The sequence below is a fragment of the Ischnura elegans genome, chromosome 2, assembly GCF_921293095.1.
Source record: "Ischnura elegans chromosome 2, ioIscEleg1.1, whole genome shotgun sequence".
NCBI classification, from domain to species: Eukaryota; Metazoa; Arthropoda; class Insecta; order Odonata; family Coenagrionidae; genus Ischnura; species Ischnura elegans.
The window spans coordinates 45,301,922-45,325,430 of NC_060247.1; the positions used below are offsets into that span (position 1 = coordinate 45,301,922).

At 39.2% G+C, this 23,509-nt stretch overlaps 1 protein-coding gene across 2 annotated transcripts in view; it reads left to right on the plus strand.

The window, feature by feature from the left end:
* LOC124153661 overlaps positions 1 to 23,509 on the plus strand; it is a 779,682-nt gene that overhangs the window by 706,746 nt on the left and 49,427 nt on the right. For both annotated transcript variants that reach the window (XM_046526960.1, XM_046526961.1), the window contains one exon: positions 5,458 to 5,522. The gene's annotated coding sequence lies outside the window, so the exon portion shown is untranslated. The remainder of the gene's footprint in view (positions 1 to 5,457; positions 5,523 to 23,509) is intronic.

The window sequence follows — 23,509 nt, forward strand, 5'->3', positions numbered from 1 at the left end:
TCTCATAGAGGTGATGATAACGATGTTTTTATCTACCTAGCAAAAGCAAAGAAATTCTTACATGCCATAGCATATTCATATTACTAATAATTTTATGAGAAACTCTATAGTAATTGCACATACACTCCAAGCTGGCAGTGTTTCTTGCTACAAAAGGTAGATGATACGTAATTTAAATGCCCTTCTTCGATGCACTTTTTACTGGATCCAGCTATAAATGCAAATCTTTAGAATTTGATATAACCTCAACACAGCATTAAAAAATTCTACGATCCGCAGATAACGAAACCAATGCATAATACAATAGTTGCTTGAAAATAAAAATCCCACAGCAATCATTATATAAATATTAAATATTTCCCTCAAAACCCTGCTGTATTTCATTCAAATTCGTTTTCTATATTCCTTTACCTCTTTCTACGTGCAAGGAAACATCTCCAGGCTTGCAAGAAAATATCCATAGCGTTTACGCACGGGACCTTTCGAAGGGTTGGCGACAGAGATAGAGGGCGGAGGTTACGGGGGACGGGGAATAGAAGAAGCGTGGTAGGCAGAGGGGGAGGAGGAGGAGTGAAGGTGGCGAGTCGTGAGATGAGATATGAGAAGGCAGAGATGGCCAGGGGGACTTTTTATAAGGGCGAAGGTGGGGAGTCTTATAAGAGAGGGGACGGCAGCGGTCTGAAGGGAGGTTATGGAATGAAGGATGATCGGGGAAAGGGGAGGGGAATAAATACGCGTACCAAGAAAGAGGAGGAGGACTTTGGGATTTGCGATGCATAGGCGGTTAGAGGGGATGGTAAAAGGGGGGGGGGAATGTGGGGAAGGACAACGTTGGAGGAGGGGGGGTTGAGGGGTTGAAATATGCGATCGAAGTCCACCTGGGGATGGTAAGAGATGGGATCACTTCGCTGAGAGGATCGGGTGGGATTGAGTCGACGGGCGGGCGCGGGGCTAACGCTCTAACGCTGAGCTTCACCATGATCTCCCGGGACGCGGACGATGAGCATTCAAGATTCCCTTACACCGAGGAGTGTAAATGATGTGAGGCTCTTTCCGCTACTATCTGTCCGTGATATAATTATCCTTTTTCGCATCAAATCCTATTCCAGTCTTCACTACCCATTCTACTCTTTCCCTCTCCTTTCTAAAAACTCTGATTTAATGTATAGACTGAGGCGTTGGTGAGAAATTGCTGCAAAAACAGTATCCAAAGTAAAGGCAAAAGCTGTAATTTGCTTGGAAAATATCAAAGATGATATCAGTTACGTAATTTTGGAGTAGGAAAATGAATTCCACTAGTAGACCCCGGCTATGAAGCAAAGTCATCACTGGCTTAAAAATAATTGATGAGTAAAAACAGACGGTAAAGCTGAAACATGAATTATATTTAAAAATAATATTTAAAAGTAACAACAATTATCTGAGTGAAGTAGACACATAAAAGTGATTTTTACGATATGATGTCATTCTACGGATAATGGTCCCCCAAAGTAACAAAGCATTTTGCTACCTCCATGAAATAAATATGCAGCGATAACTCATCATTTGCGTTTATTTCAGGATAATGCTAATCTCGAAGTATCAGGAAGCTGGTATTTTGGGGGGTAGTGACACTACCCAAGGAAGCATGCTGTATTCGACCACGGTAGTAGGTGATTTCTTTGTTGAAGGCAAATAAATATACACTTACATTGGCACTTGAGATCTATGAATAGTTTATATCTGAAATTATCGAATAAACCTCTTTCAAAACCCCCATAAATTTTTACAGCATCATTTCCATTTTACGAGAATTTTCTACAACTGTTGAGAAATTGACATTTCATTTCCCCAAAACATGAAATGCCATCGCCAAAATTCCCGATTGAAGTAAACATCACATCATCAAGGGACAAATTTTGTCTTCCCGAGAAACGTAACGGCATGCATAATTTAGCTTCTCTTTTCGGAGTAGTAAATCGCATCCATTGAAATGAAGTGTCTCCGTTTAGAAAAAAAACGGAGACGAAAGGCCTCAACAAAATATTAAGATATACAGGCTGGGCAAGGCTTGGGAGAAATCCACCAAATCGAAGGTGGGGATGTTATTTGTTTATTTAATTCTTTCCAAAAACAGCACGAGGCCAATTACAGAGGACAGAATAACTAGAGAATAACTAACTAACAAAATAATATTCAACAGTATATACAAATAAATAATAAAGAATGGTAGACTTCATCGGGTGGTGTGATGAGCAAGGGGAGAATTACGGTAGAGAATGTGCAAAATGGATGAGGGATGAAAACAAGGATCAAAATCTGGAACACATTTGGAATAGGAGTTCATGGAAGAAGGAAGCCTGAATAGGAAAGAGCGTTTAGAGACTTGTGTCCACATTAATCTATTCTACCTGTGCACTTTCTAATACTGGGTGCATAAACGCCTTTTTGCTTCATCTCCATTCTTTCCCATCTCTTCCCATCTTTCCCTCTTCTTCCTCTCCCCGTTGTAACCTAAACTTCCCCAGTGCCACCACCACTACCCTTCCCCTCAACCAATGCTCTCATAAATCCACGATTTTCCATTCCCAGCGGGATCCAACCCACCTCCTCATCCCTCACGTACCCTCCTCCTCCTCCCCTGTCGATGCTCGGTAATGAAACTGCTTATGAAACTGCCCAATGACCAAATCCGGGAGGTCTCTTTGCCTCTTTTTTTCTGAGGGGAAAGAAATCTGACTGTATTTTTTTTAAGGCTCCAGAACCTTTTGCCTTCCTCACCGTTCATTCCTAATAGTTGGGCAATACTGGAGTTCGGCTTTTCAGCATCTTTGATTCGTCAGAGCAGGTGGGAGCCAGCGAGGGGCATCATGTAAGCCGACGTTTCGGGCGCCACGCGGCTAAATTCCTTGTCGGATGTACATACCCGGCACTAGCGCCTACTAATGCTGATTACTTCTATTCAGTGGATGTGAAGACTTGAGTATTTATATCTGTTTGATCTACGGCGTTCAAAGCGGAACGTTTGATCTGCCTCCGTACTTGAAGGTGATTGGCCTACAGAGAGTATTACATAGGGGAGTGTAGCATGAAAATTTTCATTTAAGGAGATGATTCCTTGTGCAGAAATTCTTCAGATGAAATCATTAGGATGGTCCATGTTTGGAGTCAAAGGAGAGCGGTGGATTAGTTACACCGTGGCTGACAGGGTGGCGAATTTTGATCAACACGATACTTAAAGCGCATATTGATTACACCAGAGCAATTTACTTGTCACTTTTTTTAAAAATATTTATAAAGGAAGATTTATGAACATATGTTATGAAATGGAAAATTATGCATCATTTATAATTTTAGTACAATTCACCGCAATCTTCAAAATCTCACATACTAAACCCCTTACTAATGACTTCAAAGTTCAACTGACCAAAAGATTCAGGGACACAATTATAAAGATTTATGAAAATTTTTTAATAAATGTGTGTAAAAAATCTTATCATGTTACTGTATTTAATGCATTAATGTACTTTATTTCTTCTGAGAACATCTTAATTAATAGTAGAGTTAAACCTATTTTCATTCATAAGCATTAAATAGAGTCGACATTTTCAAAATAGCGATTATAAATTACGTTTTCGCTATAATTACTGTTAAAGCCTCTTAAATCGCTGTTATTTTAAAAAATAATATGAATTTATTTATTTGTTTCTTTCAATAGGCAAAACTTGTATGTACATGCTTGACCGATAAAATCCTATTCCACGCACAGTCATTTGCATATTAAATAATATCAAAACTCATTTAAATGAGGCAAGGATATACCAATAATATACATATGGTTAGCGAGAGAACTTTTTGATGGTCAAATTCTCTGCTGTCTACTTTGCAATAAATGGTAAAGGATATCTATTGTAGGATTAAGGTTTACTTTGTCTTATTATTTTAATAGAATCTTGAAGTGCAAACATTTATAATATTTTTCTTTCGATACAACACCTATTATTGCACTTTGACCAAAAATTTCCAGCCTCTTGTGTGTGTTAGACCTTGACGGAATGTGGCGAGCAACGGGAAACTTCCTTTTTCGCCATCACTTTAGCGTCGTCGGGAGTTCGCAAGTCGCTGCTCTGGATCCCTTCGCTCCCCCTAACCATAATCCCTTTCGTGCATTTTCAAAAGCGCTGCCCTTCCGCACTGTGTTCGGCGTTTCCTTCCATTCCCTCCGTGGTGCCTGCCTTTTGAGCGTCGGCCACTTTTTCCCCCTTTTTAAATCCCTTCCTAAATGATTCCTGCCTCCCTTGGCGATGGATCCCGCGGGTGGATCAAATCAGGGCAGAAGCACCGGCAGAGAGTTTGCGCTTGATTTCTTGTGAAGAGTTCTGTATCCAGTGCAGATACCTCCAAATTGCAAACCGAGATTTCTCTGATCACGACTGGTGAAGTGTGGATTTCTCAAATCTTTAATACCTTCATGGGCATACGTTTGTTTATCTTGTCGTGTAAAAATTCATATTTGTAGTGATCCTTCACAGAAAAACATACTTTACCATGCCAAATTTAAAAATAATAATAATATAATTTTGTTCCACTCATATTCAAATACATTACATCGAGAAAAAAAAACCTGCAATAATTGTGGAATATATAGGTACCCCTTTGTGGAAAAGTTTTGAGGCTACCATCATACACTTATTAGGACATGACTGGTGCTAACATACATAAAAAATACATTAACCTCGTTTAATTGAGTGATTTGTTTTCTTGACAATTGCATTCGATTGTGAATTTACAGTAATTTACACATGGATAACTTTTCTTAACACACACACTTTCATTACACACTTTCTCTCATAACGTATAAGAATTACATACAATATACCTTTCTTTGAAAACGTTTATAACACCTTTCTTAGCAGAAACTCTACTTCCTCATACTGCATAAGCCATTGTTTAACTGCGGATATAAAACCCCATCACTTCTCCTTCTTTGTCACATTTTTTGGCAACATACTACATAATTTTGGCCCCAAGTATTGATATGACTGTTTATATATTTCATTCGTCGGCCTAGGTATGTCAAAGTTTCTCAAAGTTTCACAAATGCTTAGAGTTTGCTCCTTCATCTTGTTCATTCAAAGTATTCTATGATTATATGTTATCTTTTCAACTTCTTCAGCTTGATTTTATTGAATCTATTAATTAATCCACTTTTACAGAAGAAAACTCCTTTTTGCCAATCCTGTTGTGACGTCACTTCCAAATTCATGCATTCTTTTTAAAACATCTAGCATTTCCTATTGGTACTATCCTTTTGTTGTGTTATCAATTATTTCCCCTCGCTGGCGAAAGCTTAAATTTTTAACGAAAAAAATGTGTAAAGGTTGCTCAAAAAGACTAATTCGCATTCATAATGTGAGAATTTCTTTTCATTGAATTTTCAGTCACTATGAAGCTAATTCCTATCGTTTTTTGTTTTAGGATCCTATCTTGGAGCAGGTTGCTGTTAAATGCGAAGGAGAAGTTGCCCCGAATCCTACCCAAAGGTATGAATGTTTTCGATTTTTTTTAAATTTTGATAAAACTCATTACTTATTACGTTATTTATGCTATTACTTATCTTATATGGAGAGTATAAGGGGATATCTGATTGTAAGTTGTTCAACGGTGTAGTACTTGACAACTAAGTTGATGGGAAAAGACGGTAGGATATTATTTTTTACCCAATGTATTTATTTCCTCATTAATTTTCCGTCCATAAATTATAAAAGAAAGGTGAGTCCATGTAATGCAATATTTCCACCATGCAGTTTCACTTCCTACCAAATATTTCTTGGCGCTCTAATTCCTCGGGGGATTGAAAAATAGAGCAGAATGATGCTGTTGATTCATTTCATTGGTGTCATAAAAATCTGAAATCCCTGCAGTGCACATATTTTACAACTTGTTTCTTTAAAAATAACCGATTTTAAATGACATAAAAGCTCAGGTTGGGTCAAATTAAAGACACTTATTTTATTAACTCATCGCATGTGAACTATTTCCTGGCCAGCCGCAATGTTTGCTGTGATTGATGATCGCATCATGAATTTAATAAAAACCTATCTTGGGTATGGTGCTCTGTTATCACCATTTAGCTCTACCATAACCGAACTACGGATGGCGTTCGCTTGGAATTTCCATGATTCGTAGAAACGCATGGTAAATTGGATGGGGAAAGAGGACCCTTTAGGGGAAGCGGGCGAAGGAAAGAGATGAAAAAGAGCGACGCGGTTTTAAATTAATATCCGCTCCAAACTCCCGATAATAAATGGCTCCCCCTTCCCCGACGTCCGCCTCCGGTCCTGATGACTTCTCAGTGATAATTAGTTCCTCGCATGCTCACAGCCGTAGGATCGGCGGGCCCGGTTTCTCCTTTCGAGGAGCAAGGGAAGGACTTGCAAAATATTCAAGAGCATGAGACTATTTTCACTCGGCAGGGCACAAGCTTAACCTCCGGGCCCATTTCCTCTGGGTGCACGTTCGGGCTGGCAAAGGATTGGCTCGGAGTAAACTGAAGAGAAGAGGAAGGAAGAACGCAGTTCTCTTTGGAATTGAGGTGAATTTTATGCGCGAAACATTTTCGGAAATCGCTAACGAGCGAAAATTTTATTATGCTGTCATGATTTCTCAGAGCTTTTTCTTGTCCTAAAATTTGCAAAACGAACATGCCAGGAGTTAACTCTTTTTTTGCATGCACTAAAAAAAAAACAATGTTCAAGGGCTCCTAATGGATTGGAACCAAAAATATCACAAGGTTTCAGCGTACATTTTGATGCCAGATAAGAAAAAAATAAGTTCACCCAGGGGCAACAGAATTTCAAATAGGGTGTGCTCTAACTATGGTGCGTTGGTATGGAAAAACTGAAGAATATTCTTTCAAAGGTTTCGGCGCTGTAATTGAGGTGGTGTCAATTGTCAGGCAGGGTTTTATATGCCTTTTTTTTTAATGTCCTCTGCTGAGGTATAGCAATATATTTTAAGTTTTAGCTCATAGATATTTTATATCTTCTTAATTATTTTTCTTTACACTTCCTCACACTACGTCCCGCAACCTTTTTAAAATGTTAGTTTAATACAATCAGTAATTAGGTGACCCATTATTGCGGCCAGGAATGAATTTTTATTTTAAAACCCTTATAATAAAGCCTTAAGGAGATATAAATGTTAAAAATATCACATTTTGCAATCAATGAGCAATTCAAGATTTATTTACGAACTTGAATTGCTGGATAATAGCAAGATATTTCTTGATAATCTGATGTATCATTGCAATGACGGCCCGTATTTTATCAATTCCTTTGCTAAGGATGGAAAAGCTATCCCTGGTCACTAAATAATGACTCAGCTGTCATTCAAAGAGCCCTTTAGCACATACCTACCTCATAAGCTAAGCACAGATCCTTCCTTCTGAGGAACGACCCCTCTTCCTTTCTTTGCTGTGACTGTAATTCCATCGGTGTTATATGTTGCTTGCTGCATGATTCAGTTTAATATTTCACCCCTGATATTTTGGTCGAACGCAAAGTCGGAAAAATACCAAGCATCACATAATCCCAACCCTAGAAGGGTTTAGGTGTCCAACAAATAGGTCCTCTTCCCCTTCTTTGGTAAACGAGAAGGAGTTCCTTTGATGTGGAAACAGTTCGTATTATCCGTTTTATTTGAGCGAGGAGACTGGACTTCGTTTGGAGGATTTTGGCGGGGGAAGAGAGATGGATGAACGAGAGTTGGCGAATGGTGCGGGCGCTGTGAGTCAGCTGTCAATTTATCCGAAAAGCTCCGACTCCCCCCACTCTCCTACGTATCCCACGCCGTTGCAGCAGCCCGAAACGCTCCCTTTTCGCGCACACCGCGTAGTTTGTATTCCGAACTCGGAGCCTCTGGGACGTAGACATAGAGAGCCCTCAAGAGCAACGCCTATCCAGCCAAACCTCACAGCTATGACCCCTCTCCAATCTTTTCTCCTTCCCTCCACGCTCTCCAGCTTTTGCATTGGGTGTCCCGAGATCCAGACGAAAAGTAAACCTCTCCATTCTCCTAATCCGTGTGCTCTGCGGAAGAGATGGGCGCAGTCAGTCACACTATCCTTCTTACTCCTTCCCTCGCAACCTCCCTCCGACCCTTCTCGGAAGAAAAATCCCCTTCACGCCTCTGCAGGCCCTGCCACCCCTCTGTTTTCGGCCCCGCTCCCTCTTACCCTCCGTCCCAGTCTGTGCCGGGTGTGGGAAGATGTAGAGGTGGAGAAATGACCGCATCCGAACGGCGATTTATGATTCGCACGCATCCTTCTCCTTCGCTTTGGATGTTGCCGGATTCCTTAGTGGAAGGGTAGGTTTGGTACATGCTAGGGAGCGGATTGGAATAAGCTTGGAGTACGTGGTCGACTGAGCTGGGTGTTAACGCTGAGACAGTTCAATTACTGCCATTTTAATCTTTTGAATCTAAAAGTTCTGTAATTTTATGGCGAGTTTTCTTGTAATGCATAAGAAAAAAATGGGGATATTAAAAGAGCTACATCAGTGGATTGCAATAAGCTTGAACGGCGTGGTCGACTGACCTGGATGTTGACGCTGAGTCAGTTCAGCCCCGGCTGTTTGAATCTTTTGAATCGTGGAGTGACTATACAGCGATTTTTTTTACCTCAGATGAAAACGGGGAAACCAAACCGGCCACATCGCGAGGAATTACAATCTGATGTAGGCAATTCACTGCGGTTAAATGCACGGGAAAACATGCAAAGAACAGTCTACATTAAGTTACATAGGACAAACTAATAAACTAAATAAGAAAAATTCATAAAAACGTAAAGGCTAGCTGATAGGGGTCATTATCGGAGAGCTACGCCTAACCGTTTCTAGGATGTTTGACCTGTTTCGACGCTAATTTTATAGAATGCTATTTGCTAAGAGCAGTCTGCAGACACCCAAAAATATACATCTTCACTGGTGGCTTTCTGTTCACAGAAAATTCTTTACCAGCTCGCGTAAATATAGTTTTTCGTAATTGAAACTTAATGCTGAGCACCATAATCTTCGGGTAATATCATTAACGTTGATTTCCGGGTAAACTAGTCTCTAAAAACTCTACTATTAGTATCTTGTAGAATCATTCATTTGTTCTCAGAAATTTCCTGCAAATAAACGGAAACACTGTAACATTGTGATAAACTATCTTCAAATAGTTAATACACAACTTATGCTTGCTGTATTGAATTTATAGCTGTAAGTCACGAGACATTTCTTTTTCTCTGCGGGAAGCATTGGTAATTGTTAGATACCTCAAGCTTATCACCGCGTTAAAACCTAAATAAATCATCTACATTTATTAGTCTTTAGTAGGTATATATTCATTCCCCTAAGTAATTTTAGTATGATAAGTAATTTTTTTACCAAATGCTTATGCTAATGTTATGCACACCTGCTCTCTACATTGGTTTTCTTCCACTGATCCAGCCATAAAATTTTTTCAGGATAATTTTTTAAGTTATCTCTGATAGAAAAAAAAATTATCTCAAGATTATTCCAGCATGCGGAATACCTCAGCATAAATTCATGGCGTACTAAATTGCACCGTTCTCCAGCCTTCTTAGGAAAATAATCTATGAATAGCCCTTCCATGCTCTCGTTTTTTTTATCAAAACCTGGAGTATTAGCATTTTCGCTCGAGAAGATTAATGCGAGGGCCCCTTTATGTTCGAGAAACCTTGCGATAAAGGACTTCATAAATCATAATGGAAAAGTGAGCTCACGAGCTGGGAATTATTGACGATTCGATGGCTACGTTAGGCATTTAAAATGTGCTTTCGAGGAAATAGACTGCAACCGCAGAACGATATCTTATAATTTCCAGAGTTTCATCGCTGCATCTTCCTTCGCAGCATCTCTGTTGGGTTTTGAATGAGAGTTATCTTATATTAAGTAAATCCTAAAACATTTAGCACAGCGTGAACTTTGATTAAGCAAAGACATCGCCCTTAAAAGTGTACAAAATGCAAAAGAAAAGATATCATGCATGGCAGTGATGGATATCAGTAAGCCTTCTATTTAAAAAAGAAGAATTAGGACATGAGGTTTCTCATTAAAATTGAAGTACTTAACTTTAGTACTAAAATTTAGGTAAAATAACCTCATCATGACAAAACTTTTTTAATTTTCATGATACAAATTCAAGTATGAATAAAAGTAAAGAGAGTTTGAACATTTTAAGCTTAACACTTGCAACCAAAAACTACTTCCTAATTAATGATGTTTTCATTTTCATTGCATATTTTTGGATGTATTCACTGACAGAGACGTGACCAATGTCAATGTAAACGTATTGAGCTGACTTCATCAATTTCGGTCCAAGATTTACTGAAGTCAAATATAAGCGCCAATATCAAATACATATCATACCTTACGAAAACTCATTAATTTATCTGGGAAACAAAGAGAATATGTAAATTTTTCCATTCAAAAATGGCATTTATGTATCATATCTGTTCCGATAGAATTTTTTATCTTCATTAAAAGATAAAGAATATTGGAAATTAAATTCAGAAAAAATTAAATTTCAGTTACTAATTTATCTTGATTCTATCAAGCAATACACATTTTGCATAAAATATAATACCCGCCATTTCAGGGATTTTCATCAAAGAGGTATTATCTAAACATGATTTTTTTTTATTTTTCTCCACTGGCTCGCTATCTGGGTGTAAATGTAGCGGGATGTGATCGGAAAATAATCTAATGGAGGTAGATACCGGAAATAGGGCAATTCGGAAATCGCTCGACTTCAGGAACCTTTTTTAGCTTCGTCATACCCGTTTTTTAGGTTCGCATTTAGTTCCAAACGATACCGCGTTCACCTCGAGGATGGGCTCCAACAGCGGATTATTCTACTGATACCTTATTTGGAAGAGTGAGGTGTGGAGAGAAGGTCAGCCTCTTCAAATCTCAAACTTATTCCACTGTTGGATATCACTGGGCACAGAATAATGCCTGATATGTATAAACCTTGAAACATGACCTCACAGACTGGTTGTTCTACCTAACTGATAATGTATTTTTCATAAAAGCTGGTCTTAACTATCTTAGAATGCAATTTCAAGCAATCAATCGTTTTATGGCCTCAGATTTTCTACAAGAATAATTTTGATTTCCCGTGGCACTTTTCGTCTCACTGATTCGCTTGCGTCATAAGTTGTAACTTAAAAAAACACCGCACACCATGATATGTGAATCGATGATATTGTAGGTTGGAGTAGAAAGTAAAGATAATTTTTTTATGGTTTCTCCACGTGGAAATTGTTTTACTATGGTGAAATGAACTCGTTTAATTCTTGATATAACACCGTATGTTTTGAATCAAATGGCTTAACCTTTTTAACACTAAATAGCTGTTAATATTTTATAATTTTGATTTAGTACTGTAGACATTTGCTATGAAAATCAATTAAAAGGACTAACACCTACCCATCAACCAGTTATATTTTATCTTTCCTGGCATATTACCAACTTATTACACCTTAAATGACCATTTTGAATTTTTTACACTTATAATTTATTCGTTCGTTGCATAAATTAAGCGGTCTATATTAGACCAGGGGATCTACATCACCTCTATTCTAACACATCACTACTTAAATGTTAAAATGGCTGAGCTAAGGGAGGAAGGAAGCTGAGGAACGCGGTCATAGGGCCAAAGGAGTGCCCATCGACGTACACGGGTCGGGCCATCCGCACACATTCCCGCTCGATGTTCTTCGTTCGCCCGGAGGATCATCGGATAACACGGTTTCGGGAAAATTCCTTGGATAATGAAGACCGGACTCAAGAAATGGTGTGAGGTGATCATTTGACGGGGAAATGGGGTGATGCAGGCGGCGGGGACGATAGGCCATCTCGTACCGAATGGAGAAGGAGGATGAGAGGAACTGATATTAGATGGATAACGGCCTGGATTACCTAAGGATAGTGGAGGGGAGGATGGCGGTATATCGGGAGCTGGATCCCCCTGGAGATGTTACTATCTCCTTCCACGAGAGCCGCAGCTGGGTTTTAGGATGCAAATATTTTTCACGTTGCATAGTTAAAAATGTTTTAAGCACGACAAACATCGAGGTTAAAAGTAATTTTTCACTAATGTGGCTAATACAGTGCTTACATATTTCAATGAATTTCAAGCAGTATGGACATCTTAGCACTATTGCCGCATAAGTAATCTGATTTGACTCTAATGTAGGCGGTCTTTAGATGATAACCCAAAACTTTTCGTGGTGATGTTCTTCAGTGTCATTTTCATCTTGATGCATGTGTTATTGCGGCCTTTACGCAAGGTTATTATTACAACGACACGTAAGAAAATTTAAGTTGAAATCACCGTTTTCTATGTGTCAAATGGTATTACGCTAGTAAATTATGACCGATTGACAGGGAAGCCACCGAGAGGATGTTTACCTCTACCACAGATGGACATATAGTACCCACGGTACTCATTTCAAGAAAATATCATAAACCTGAGTTCGTAGTTGGCCTCGGTGGCGGTGGGTGAAGTCATCGCATGCTAAACTGTAGATCGTGGGTTCGAACCCCGCCTGGGTACACACCTTTCCAGGGGATGAATATTTGTGTTTTACTTTGTCATTGTTGAAATCGCCATTGTAAAGGCCGAATGTGCTGTTTACACGCAAGTTGAAAATAAATACTATTTCATCAATAATTGACAGTTAATAACACATGAAATGATTGCATCTAAGAAGATACTGAGAAAAAAAATTAAAATCAAAATGCAACAAATGTTGATTAGAGTCTTATATGTACTGGGCTCGTGTGCACTAAAAATTTCAAAATATTATCAAAAGTTTCCATTGGGTAACCCGTTATCAAAAATTTGTTGTGCGAGAGATATGAAGCAAAAACAGGAAGGTGGCTAAGTGAAGTGAGCTGGACCACGCCTACTCTTTATCTTCTCTCATTCCCCGATTTTAAGGCGTGAGGGGCAAGTAGGCCACGATCCACTCCATCGCTCGATAGGCTGAGGGGACGGAGGGCAGGAGTAGCTTTGAATGGGGGTGTGAAGTGTGCCGGTCCCCCTTCTCAGTCAGTCAGGGGTGCACTGGAAATGGGTTTCCCCCGCTGCTGCAGAGGACGTTTCGATGGGATTGGAATAAGGGATGGCACGAAATAGGTTTTAGGGAGTAGACGTAGGATTTTCTTGGAAATGAGAAGGTGGTGTAGATGCTAGGGTCTTAGTGATAGGAAGGTGATGAGGAGGTTGCATTCGCAGATCTGATACCGTATGAGAATTTCGATATATTTTGTTTTAACAGCTTTTGCAACAGTTTAATAGATTATCTAAGCAGGTTTTATGAACTTGGAATAAAAATCCCCGATAGTAATGGGCTCCTTTCTTCTGCGTAAACATATGCCGGATACAACTGTGGCATATATTTCGTTTTGGTGAATAAGTGGTGTTAGCTACAGGTAAAGGAAAATTAAAGGTAAAGTGTAATCGTATTAAAATTACATGTCTCCCTCTTAAAAATGGTTATTCCTCAAGAAGTGCTTGTCAATACAGACTGAAAATATGTGTCCATTAACAATGGTGTTAACACCAGTACTAATCGTGATCAGTTGTCTGAACAAATAATACTATGTAAGTAACGTATTATCATTGCACAAGAAGGTATTTTTATTCAAGATAAATGTGATGTCGCTGCATTCAAAAATTAATTTCACTCACTACATTGTATGATCATCTCCAACCGACGTTTTAAAGGCAATATTCACCTTGATGATATGGAAATGTCATATAAAAAAATAAAAGGTGGACATTTTTAGGTATATTGCTGTTCATAGTTGTTTTGAATTTGTTTTGTATCCTGATTTTCCTCATAGTGGAGATGCTCACATCCCAATAAGAGTCTCAATATTTTGGTGACGGCCAGTCTTAGGACTTAAGAAAGGAAAAGATGCACCTATCTCCTGAAGAAATCGGACTTACCGCATAAAAAGATCTCATTGCCAAGAAAATAATTCCTTTAAAAGGGAAATTTTTGTCAAGAAAATATTCCCATAAACCGAAAGTATACATCGATAAAAGTAAAAGTGATTTTAATCGCTAACCCAGAGGCTATTAGGCCTGAATGTGATATGGGAAAACTCGCTTAGTCCTGTCCAACGAACAATTGCACCAAATTTCATGTTTGCATTGTGTATTTAGAGGTTTTTGCTGATCCGCTAAGAGTTATCATATTTTTACCATGGTTAAAATTTGCCATCCAACGGTTGATTTTTCCCCACTGTGACAGAAATGTGAATAAAAACTTCGGCGAGTGTCTACTCCTACTTATCTGAGTTCGTGGGCGTATATAAGTAATACTACAGCTTCTCCTTTTCATTTAAAATTTTTAAGCAGTATGGAGAACATCCCTCATGTTGCGTCGAGTCAATATTTTCTTCTTTTTTTGTTAATCACAATGTATCGTCATATTTGCATCTCCATCCCTCAATATCTTTCGCAGTGTTTGGGTGCCGGCGCTTAGTGGGGAAGTCAGAGTGAGGGGATATATGTTCACACTCACATATTGCCAGCAGGTACACACATACATTAGGGGCGGCGGTGCGTGAGTGTGGCGAGCGGGCGGTATCCCTGGAAACCGCAATCCTCCGCGTTGAGGAGGACGCCAACGAAACGCGTGTTCCCGGCACACACAGAAAGAGATGCAGGCACACGCGTGCTGACGGACGAATGGGTGCGGGAAGCGAACGTTTCCATGTAAATGAAACGGCGAGTGTGAAAAGGGATCCGGGGGGATGGAAGGGGGCTGGCAGGGGGTGTGTGCATGTTCGCGGGTTTTCCAAAAAAAAAGGGGGGGTTCGGGGTGGAGGATATAAAAAAAAGGGTTTTGCGTTGTATTCGCTTTATTGTGAAGATGGGTTGGGAGACGGGGTAGTTTCGCTGCTGGCAGGGAAAGGAAAAGAAAAGGAAGATAGGTTGCGAGGCGCTGGTTGTGGGAAAAATATATATACGTATTTTTTCCTGCGTTGTGCCTCTTGGTAATGGGCTGCTTTTGCCTCTTCTCCTCACGCATACGCCAACACAATCTCTCTCTCTCTCCACCTAAACCGCATATATCTCTCTTTCTCTTTCTCTCTCACTCCTCTTACAGCCGCGCGAACATAAATGTGAATTGCATAGCCACCCACCTACCTGACTGCCTGCCTACCTCTGGGAGCGTTGGCGCCATTAATATTTCCTCGCACTTGAGACCGGTACTCTTTCCGCCATGTACGTTATCAAGGTACTTCACTTGCAGCATTATTTCCTCTGAGCATGCTCGAGAAACTCATTTTGTTGGTTGCGAATTTAATATTCGCTCCTCATCAGCAGTAAAAAAAATGTAACTGCAGGCAATCTAGTTATCATTTTAACGGACGCAATGCATCCGCACTATTGCAGAAAAATGCTGGTTAAACGTATGAATGAGGAGTGTCATTTTATAATAAGAAATAATGGGAAATTATTTGATAACGTCAGAGACCGTGATGCGTAAAATAATGTACATACGTATGGTGTTATACATTTAATCATATCCATTAATGACTAAGAGAATAGGATATGAATTTTTTCATTGAATTTCATATGCCGTAAATATTTTATTTTTGAACACACCGCAATCCGTAATTGGCTGCAGCTAGGAAAATTAATATTTTGACTATCATAGAGCATCAAAAATTATTTGATTTTGTACTCAGTTTTATTTTATTTTATTCCATATACTATCATTGAAATGCCTTAAATAACTACTATTATAAAGGAAATCATTTTTTATAAATGATAGAAGATAAAATGTATTATGAAACTATGTCATCAATACCTTTATATGAATGCAAACAGTTATTATTCCCAAATGGAAAACATTTCCTATGCTAGTCACACTCTTTGAAGGGAAAGGAAAAGATAGAAGTTTTAGTGGTGTGGGATAAGGTCCCCTGAGCATGCATTTAGATATAGGTGCCGGCATTGGGATAAATCTTACGTAAAATGAAAATATATTTAAAAATTTGGAAAAAACTAAAATATTTTACACGAAAAAAGTGCACAACAATTAAGTGGTAGGTCAACAGCAAGACAAGTAACGATCAAATAGCTATTTCATGAAATAAAATTATATTTTATGAGTCTGGCACGTAGATAAAAAAAAAGAAAAATGGATAGCGAGAAAGGCGTATCCATCAGCAATAAATGACATGATGACAGTTTAATTGAAAACTGAAGTGCACATTATTTCTTCCCAGACAAATGCTACCGTTTACTGTTAGATTTATTATCATAGTAAACTATTGTTTCTTATTCTTAAAAAGAAAAAGAGGAATATTACTAAAGCCTACAACGCATAGCACCACCAACGAGTCCTCAAGGAGATTGGACTCTGGGGTTTGTATGATCGAGAGGGAATAATAGCGTAATGCCAGAATGCCTCGACGCATATGGTGTACCGCAGATTACTCTCATTAGCATAAAATGCTACCCGAACATTTCTCTGCAGGCGGTGGAGCATTGTGTATTTTCACACCCTCGACACAAGACTCGCCCCCTCGACGTCTCCTGCATTTCCCGCAGCCCTTGCAGCCACGCCTTCATATCCAACCTCCCTCGTATCCCGGTTACTCATCCTTCATACGGAGTTCTACGTGTCTCGGGGGTGGTCTGGCAGTTTGGGCCGTTATTTCCTCCCTTTCTCAGGGGTTGAGAGAATCGAATGCTGGAGGGTGTTTTGACGCCGAGCTAGTTTTATATACGCATATTTATTCTTTTTTTTCTCCGAATGATCCCTTTGTCGCCATGTATCCCCTCCCACACGAACATAAAAAATGGATTTTCATCGGGATGGGGCACTCAGTGAGAGGGTCTGATTCCCAACTTTCTATCTCTTTGCCTCTCTGGTGTTCCTACATTCTGCGTTTTCTTCGAGAATAATGATTTTTATCTCTTGCAGTGATTTTATTTTTCAAGCTTTTTAGTCAAATTTTGTTTCATGTGATTACTTTTAGTTCTTTAATGAATGAACTTGGAGGATTATTAAGGTAGGGTACAGCTTAATTCAAACTAAGCCAATAGGCGAGTACCCAGACGTTAAGCGAACCACCCCTTAGGCTCTTAAGCTTCCTCATTTTGTTTAGTTCTATTTTTTCTCTAAAATGCATGGAAACCTTACTTTTCACTAATATCATTCTTCAAATACGAGTTCTATAGCAGTATGTCCCCGTTGACCTGCATGTGAGAGTCTACTCAAAACAACGTAGCGATTTCATGTTAATAAATAAGCTCTTGGTGAAAATAATACATAATTCTGCGATCCTGAGGCTAATTATCATTTATAAAAGCACATAAATGCCCATTTTGTACGCTTTAGAGTCACGTATGGTGGCAGATAAATTCAAGTGGCTTAACTTTACTTCGATAAATGTGGTTTTAATTTTACTAAATACTCGTTTTGAGAAATCAAAGCATTATTTATTTTTATTGGGAATTTGCATTCAGTGTGTATCCAACGGCCGCTCACTCAATTTTGCGTTAAGCATCCGTAACAAAAATCAGACTAGTGTTCAAATGAACTTGATAAATATATTAAATCATGAACCTTTTCTCCATTTTGATTAGGGATTTTTAATATTTTGTGTATAATTTTCTAATATCAAATTCTTAGGAAGTAAAAATTAATTCATCCTCCCTAATTCAGCAATTCTCAGTGATGAATTCTCATAGCTATGATGTGGCATCAAATACTTAATTTTCTCCATTTCTTCAACGTGATCACGCGTTTTTCGAAGATAAGGTATCGTGAATTCTCATGCAGCAGGTCTTAACATTCGGTGTCTCTATTCATGTCCGACAAATGCACCAGGTCTGACTCACAGTGAGGCATCTAATATTCTTCTCGGCCCCTTCCCTGTGTTCCACCCAGCCGATATTTTCTCGAGGGGCCAAGCAGAAAGGAAGGAGTCGCATAAAACACAACTTATCCAACTTTTCCTGTCACACCGCCTCCTTCTCCTCTGGACCCTCTTCATCCATACTGCCCATTTTCCAATCTCTTTCTCTCGATGCAATTCCTCTCCGCGGTGATTTCTTTCGGCGCATTCAAGTACGCCGAGATGGCCATGGGGGGAGGTCGAGAGAGGGGTGTGATGGGATATTGAGAGAGGTGTCGGAGGCTGCACCCGCAGTATGGGGTGACTCCACGGGGGGTCGAGTTGATGCGAAAATGCGGGGGTTCACGTTTTGGGGTGTTCTGTGATTTTCGGCTTCGGTGACCAAACCTCCCCTCTTTGGTCACTTCATTTCTCTCCGTACGGGGAACATTGAAGCATACGGCACCCAATAGAGACCTTAAAAATTTTTCTGAAGCGTAAGATTTTTAGGGCAGTATATTCTTCTCGGTATTTCACACGGATAATCTCAATCGCCGCCGACGTTTCGCTGGGATTCGTTTCCATAGCCATAGGGCCGAGCATGAGGCGCTGATGGCATATAGGCCCTGGTGACGATGGAAAAGAACACCTTCAAAACATCGGCAGCTATGGAGATCGAGGAGATTACCCGAATGAAATACCGAGAAGAATTTACTGTCGCCATTCACCGGGTAAAAGTTTTGTCCCAAGTAAGATTTTTATTTTACCCTACGCTTATCATTAGTGGTATATTCATGGAAAAGAGACAACTATAAGTGATGACGTTAATATTTTAATTTCACATGCACTCACACTGAAAGACAAAGGGACAGAGGTTTGATACACCAATCACATTCGTCCAACAGCATAATCAAGATTCCATGAATTTTTTCCTCATTCATCTTCAAATAATTTAAATGCAAATATCATTTCTCATTGTTGATATTGGCTTCAATGGGCCATATTCAGCCTAATTTTTCGTTAGAGCTCTATAAAAGTGTTATCCACCAATATAAACTTCTAGATGCATGTTATCCACGCATATTTTTTGGCAAATGGTGGCAGCATGTGTCCATTTCGTCATTTTTGGTCCATTTTCATTGGACCATATATTGACACTGGTTGCTAATATTGTTGACACTTACGTTCAATTACATATTATTTATAATTATTATTTTACGCTATTCCATCAAGCCTGGAATTATTATTTTTTGTTTGAGCCATAGTGCTGATGGGTGCCGTTTAGTTTCTGAGTACTTACGCATTAGCGGCTGGTTGAATGGCGACGTTTTAAATGAAGAATCGCGCAGGGGTGAGGAGATAGGAAAGATAACTGAGCCGAAGAGGGAGAGTTCATATTTTTTTAGGGGTCTTAGAGGGAGATCATGGACATGGGTCCACGCCTCAGGAATCAGCACGCGCCCAAAAAGAAGTCCTATCAGGGGAAGATTCTAAATCACCATTCAACCAACATGCACACGTCTATAATCTATTTTATTTTTTGATATTTCGAAAGTTTTCGAATAATTATAAAGATTTAAATTAGGTAATAATGCAATTTAATTCAACTCTTTTTTCTTGGAGTGAACTGAAATATCCGAAAGACGCCGTTCGTGTATTGCTGGGATATTTTTTCCTTACTCGGCTTTTTAATAATGTTCTTTCAGAATTTTACTCTTGTGTGTGTCATTTGAAATCCATAAAATCATACTTTTTTTTAGTATTACTTGGGAAATATTCGGTTAGTCCACTCTGGTAATTTTCTGTTAATGTCCTCGAATCGGAAAACTATAACCTAAGTTATAACTGTCTTTTGCTTTATGCTGGAATTGAAATTCCCAACTGATATTTACTAAAGTGGCCGTTCATAATAATTTGGTCCCCTTCGGTGTTTTTTTTCAAAATCCGCCTGATTTTTGTCCAACTTTAAAATGTACAGCTATTTTAAAGTTTGAGCAATTTTCAGAAATGAGAGCCTGATACCAGTCCATAACTTTCAGTACTTATGAGTAAGTCAGAGATCATGTGCCCCTGGGCCAGCTGGTTCCTACGGGGATGTGTCACGGGCCGTCGCCACGAAATGAAAAAAAAATGTGGGCATGGGAGCCGATGCCCCCAAAGCCCCAACCCTGCTCGCTAGAAAATCAAGGGAACGTAAGCTTTCGCGAAGACTTCCATGCGACGTATCAAGAGTAATTTCTAATAGCCAGTAGGTATGTTTATCCATTCCCACTGTATCTATCCGCGGTAGAGAAGGGGAAGCGAAAATTCGCGTAGGTGATGCAGAAGCGTGGAAGCTCACGTGTCTGATCTGGTGAGTCGGCTGCCGTGACAGCCGACACACGCCGCCTCGCGCGCGTCTAAATAAGACATGGACTCACCAATTCCGCCCGCATTTGCACATTCACGGCGGGATAAATTTTTCTCTCCTCTCACTTCTGCCTTTACGATTCACGGGGTCACCACCACTGACTGTAGCTGTCTCTCACTCTCGTTCCATTCCCACCTTTGCCGTACGCGGCTGTTGGAATCCTCTCGGGGACCCTTCTCTCGGGCATTGGCTTGTGCCCCGAGTGTTGGTGCCTCTTCAATGAAAAATACACCCGGGATTCCTTCGTGAATTCGTAATGACGGATGCTTCCGATGCGTCGGAGGAGGTATTCATGATTTATTATCCATGAGTAATGCTAGTTTAAGTAACTAGCGTTGATCGTATTACGCATCGTGCCTTAATACGTTAAAAATCTTGTGAGTTAATTTTTAAGCATTTCTACTAAAAAACCTTTCGTTCCTTAAGTTATCCAGCTAATCTTTCGCTAAGTAGTGTTATAGCAATCGTGAGTAAGCAATAAAAAAATTAATTTATCCATTATGGAAAGGTTTTTGCATTAGGGAAATGTGTTTGCATTTAAAAAAGTCAATCAAGTAAAACAACAATAATGAATTGTGACTTTTTAAAATGCGGTAATTACTTGAATTTTTCTCAAAACTTGTTTTCTGTCTCATTTAAACAGCTTTTGGATAGGACTATACGTAGACAAATGAGCGTCTATTTCAAAAACATCTTATATAATATAAACCATTTCATTTCAAAGTAAGGCTTCAGAATGTTTGAAACATTTGAAATTTTTTATTGCTGAATAAACTATGGTTAGCTTTCATTTTACCGTTATTTTTATTCTTAATCTGCGGATTTTTATTATATATATGGAAAATGGTGTTTATGTTTATATTTGAAGGATCATTTAAAATCATAACGTATATGAGATGATATTTACCATGTAAATTACCATTCTTCGTCGTGGAGTGTTATAAAATCTTTACGATATTGTCTTGGTAAAAGAAGTGATTCTAAAATTTGAATAATGAAGTATTATTATTATTTTACTAATCCCTCTTAAATCCTCAATTGCGAATTAGTTAACGTCAAATATACACCATTAACTGCCTAACCTCTCTCAGTTATATCAAGAGCTCTATAGGGCGTAATTTCACCGCTAAATGATAATATTAGAGTTATATCTAGCAATTGATTCTATTTCTAGCCAGCATAGGAATGTCTTAACTGCAGATGATAAATATATACACATTTACCTTACATACTCGGAAATTTATCTTGCGTGCAAAATGACACCGGTATCAAAACATGAGTTCATCATACCCATGTCGTTGCGCCAAATTGGAGGCAAAAACATGGGTTTCGCCAGTTTTAAATAGGCGTTTTCAATTCCACACACTATTTCTGAGCTTTAAATAATCTCTCCTCACTCTCGCTAAAAGCGTGTACATCCTCACAGCCGTAGACAACAGTTCTCAGCTTAATATATGTATGATGTCACGGTTCACGATTACATTGAGTTTCCGGAGCTAGGAGTGGAGCAGATTTGCATCGTAAATGGGTTTTCAATGGCCCTCGTTTTAATAAAGAGGCGCGTCGATGTGGAATTTCCCACCGCGCGAGAGAGAGGAAGGTGGCCGCTCGCTCGAGGGATAAATGGGATCCCAGGCTGTGCGTTAGACGGCAGGAGCAGCGGGTGCGTGAGTGAGGAGACTGGGGGAAACGGCTTTGTTCCCTCCAACGCTGGATTCCCGACCCCACTCCCAACACACTCTGGAGGGCGAACCCCATGAGAATCGTCAGGGAGGTTAAGGGAGAAAAGGAGAGGGCTGGGAAGTTTCAAATGGGCGGGTTGATGCCGGACGATGATGAACTGAGGGCACGTGGATGTAGCCCAAATGCAGAAACTAGCCTTCCTCCGTTCAAAATAATAACTTTAAAGTTAGAACTAAACATGAAATTCGCATACGCTAGTAAAACTAAAATGGCTCACCAATCCGAAATAAAGCCATTCTTTTCCTCCGTTTCAGTTAATATTTCAAAGAACTTGTACGGAGTTACCATGATTTTATTGGTGAACTTATGTTGGTGAAATTAAAACGGTTTGCCAATTTAAAGAAACTACCAATTTTTAAAATATGAGTTATAAATTATACAGACATTGTGAGCAGTTTTTGTTTTAAAAGTACGAGTTTGTCATCCGTAGTGTTTCGTCCGCAATTTTAACACATTCCTCATAAAATTTGTTTTCGCGTATATGCCGCAATTTTAATTGCTCCGTCTTCTGAGCTCCAAGTATCCAGTGCTCACTCCCAAATATCTCGATGCATAACTCATAGTATATTTGTACTCCGAAATCTGCACCTTTCGGAACATCTAAATTGTTCCCTCAAGCGCCAAACACCAAAACTTGTCCACCTCTCTGTTTAGAGTTGCCTGTGGTATTCACCAGGGAATAAACGTAGATGGGAAGACATAAGAAGTTCCAACGGGTTGCTTGCCGAATATTGATCACTGAGGGTACGTAGCTTTAGCGTAAATCAAGACACCTATTCTTCTATTCATGCCGATTCTTTGAACTTGCGCGGAATTTTAGGTTTCCGTAGCCCGCATATATAATAATGTTATGTGCGTAGCAAAGCTTAAAGTCACTTGCGGAAGGGATTTGAACTAATTTAGATTGGGAAGAATCCACTGTGTTAAAAATAGAGGAAACTCATTTTAAGTTCTTTTTTTCATTAAAATGCTTTGTCAAACATTTTAAATGGAAAGTTATTTATAATTTTTCCGTCCATCCCGCTGGAGTCTGGTTGTTTTTAATGTTTCATTATATTACATATTGAATTCGTCACTTAAGTTGGGCAGTTGGGTGCACAGGACAAAATAAATAGCATTTAATTGGCTGCTGAGGGTATGAAAACTCAAAATTACTTATAAGTGCCTACGGATGCTACCATCATATTTATCGTCCTTGTGACAAATTGGTCGTAGATAATGAAATCACTGCTCCTCCATAGACAATAAATCATTTACTCAGATAATCCTGGAAGTAAGCAAATAGCATTGGATAAAAAGTATATGTGGTGATTGTCGAAATGGTGATGAGGACTTTAAAATGAAATCATAATTTTACATTAGCAATTCATCGTCAATAAATGTGACACACGTACTTGCAATATGGTACACACGTACTTGCGTGCATACAATATGGATG